Source organism: Otolemur garnettii, unplaced genomic scaffold, assembly GCF_000181295.1.
Source record: "Otolemur garnettii isolate 467f Iridium unplaced genomic scaffold, OtoGar3 scaffold00158, whole genome shotgun sequence".
Lineage (NCBI taxonomy): Eukaryota > Metazoa > Chordata > Mammalia > Primates > Galagidae > Otolemur > Otolemur garnettii.
Genome location: NW_003852553.1, coordinates 185,144 through 188,200, shown reverse-complemented (window position 1 = coordinate 188,200; position 3,057 = coordinate 185,144).

The window sequence follows — 3,057 nt, the reverse complement described above, 5'->3', positions numbered from 1 at the left end:
CTTTTATGTGATCACTGCTGAGAATGATTCAGGTTGACAAATTTTTGTTGCTGATGCACAACACAGATTAATCTTTTTCAAGGATATCTGTTTCTCAGTGTAAGAGTAAGCAGGAACTTTTGAAAACGTAATCAAAAGCTATACAAGTGAACAGATCTACTAAGAGGGGATAAGCAGGCAATACCTGAAGAGGGACTCTTGATTCAGTTGTTTTTGATCTTTTAAATTCTAGGGGAGCATTTCACAGCTTCTCTTTATTTTACCAAGCTCCCACAACTTTGGGGAAAATAATCCATAAGATGTATTTGGATTTTTGGTTATTTGAGCTGCTTCTGGAAAAACTAGAAGAGAAATTTGGTAAGAAGTTACATGAGCCAAATTTAGTTGAATAGGAAAATAGCTGAGTGTCTTTACTTTCTAATTATATTTTTCTTTCAGTTAAAATGTTCCAGAAAAAAAATAATATTATATTTTTACTTGACATGCATGTGACTGGCTTATTCATACTTACTTGAAATTCACAATTAGAACCTCCACAGTACTCAATCTCCAGGTTGCCAGTACTCAGGAGAATTGGTTTTTATCCAGATGGGGATTTTCAAACCCCTCCTTTTTGAGTTTTGAATTTTTCATGAGAAACACAAAATTGGAATCCTGACACAGAGTACTAGTGATACAGGGGAGATAAGTAGGTAAGTACATATAAGTGATAAGTGTAAAAGCATTCAAAAGATTGAGACTTCTAAAAAAGGGAACTCAGAGATAAGCAAATGGAATAGAACATCATGACAGTCTAATAAGATCCTGCTGCCAGATAAACATCATGGAAAATGGAGATATTTATTTTGTCTCAATATTTATTTTTAAATCTGAAGTCTATTATTTCTTCTGATGGCTTTATTTCATTTCCCAAATGATTTAATATGAATAAAATGAGGTCATTTATTTAGTACAAGCTGACTCTGGTTTCCAATGAAGACTAAGTAACCAGCTTAAAGAGAGATATGAAGTATGAGGCCGGCCAATGGGCTAACACATGCAAATCTCTGTTTCTCCTGATTAACCAAAGCAGCATAAAAGCCAAAAATAAATCAAGAGCAGGTTTGTCTTTCCTGGGTACCAAAATTGTATATATTATCATTATATTTTTAATTTCCTCTTTTTCATAAAATATTTTGGAAAATAAAAATACATTAGATCTTAGACTTATATATTCCTATATTTGTAACATTTTGAGGCCTAATCTAATATTATGTATGACCCAAAGCTGGCATCTTTCTCTGTATCTATTAGGATTAGCTTTATATACATCAAATATAAAATTGGGGAAAAAAATCCAAGCACAATGGAAGTTTATTTCTCTCTCCTATTAAAAAAGTATAAGGGGGGAAAAAAGCCTAAGGGGGATCAGTGCCTATGGCTCAAGTGGTTAAGGCACCAGCCACATAAACCTGAGCTGGTGGGTTCAAATCCAGCCCAAGCCAGCCAAACAACAATGACAGCTGAAACCAAAAAATAGCTAGGCATTTTGGCAGGCACCTGTAGTCCCAGCCACTTGGGAGGCGCAGGCAGGAGAATTGCTTGAGCCCAGAAGTTGGAAGTTACTGTGAGCCGTGATGCCACAGTACTCTACCCAGGACGACAGCTTGAGACTTTGTCTCAAAAAAAAAAAAAATTCTAAGGGGGCCACAGGCAGTGACTCACCGTATAATCCTAGCACTCTGGGAAGCTGAGGGGTCTGGATTACCTATGCTCACGGATGGAGAGCAAGAGCCAGCTGTTGTGGCTGGCACTTGTAGTCCCAGTTACTTGGTAGGCTGAGGCAAGAAATCACTTGCACCCAACAGTTGAAGGTTGCTGTGAGCTATGACGCTGCGGCACTCTACCCAAGGTGACAAAATGAGACTTTGTCTCAAAAAAAAAAAAAAAACCCAAGGTACATAGAATGACTTCACAAGATAACAGCATAGAAGCCCTAAGCCTCCTCCCATGGAACATAGATTTGGCAACAGTATAAGTACCAATTTCTCTGTGAGAAATCCAGAAACCATTTAAAAGGCTGTGCACCCACAAAGTGCAAAATGAGTCACATCAAAGTCTCTAGGAATATTTGTAACACCCTCATACTGTAGACACTCTCCCCCATACAATATATACGCCTTGGAGGAAATTCACAGCTCCCAGCTCCGGATTCTCCCTTGGTAAAAGAAAAGACTAGGCTTTGTGTCTAATGTTTTGACTTTTCAGGGGGCTGGCTGAGGGGCTACCTTTTGTCTCACCTGTCTGGGAGCAGTGAAAGGAGTTGGAACATTCTAGATACCTGGAGGGCTCTGAGAAGAAAAAAGAACTATACAACATGCTGCTATTACACATAGCTCATATACAACCGAGCATGATAGAGCTTGGCAGTCTTTTCCTCATGGGGAAAGAGAAGAGTGGAGTGTATGTTTAATATCTGGCATGCCAGGGGACTACGTGAGGGACTTTCTTCTGTTTAACTTAATGTGAAGAGCTAACAGGATAGCTGACAAGCATACTCTAGCTTCTTGGGGTTCCACTGAGAACAAAAATGAACTAGATAGTATGCTTCTGATTCAGATGACCCCTGGTTAAAAAAAAAAAAAAAAAAAAAAAAAACAGACACAAAGGGAGCAAGAGACTAAAAGCTCCTGAAAACAAAAAAATTGGAAGATTCCCTTAATTAGGTATCCAAATACACATGACCAGAGAAGATACATTTACGGAAAAGATTTCAGAGTCTCCCAAAATCTGTCTAATTGGTGAAGATCTTTCCTCCTATAAAATGAATCCTTAAAGACTGAGAGAGGTTGTTGTTTTTTCAAATACATAATAATCAACACAAAATTACTAAAATCACAAGACACAGGGGGAAATGGCCCAATGAAAGGAACAATACATGCATGTAAAACTCCAGAAATTGACCTTAAAGAAATAAAGGTATATGAATTAGCTGAAAAGGAATTCAAAATAACTGTTGTGAGGATGTTTAATGAGCTCAGAAAAATGATGTGTGAATGAGAATTTCAACAAGGTGAT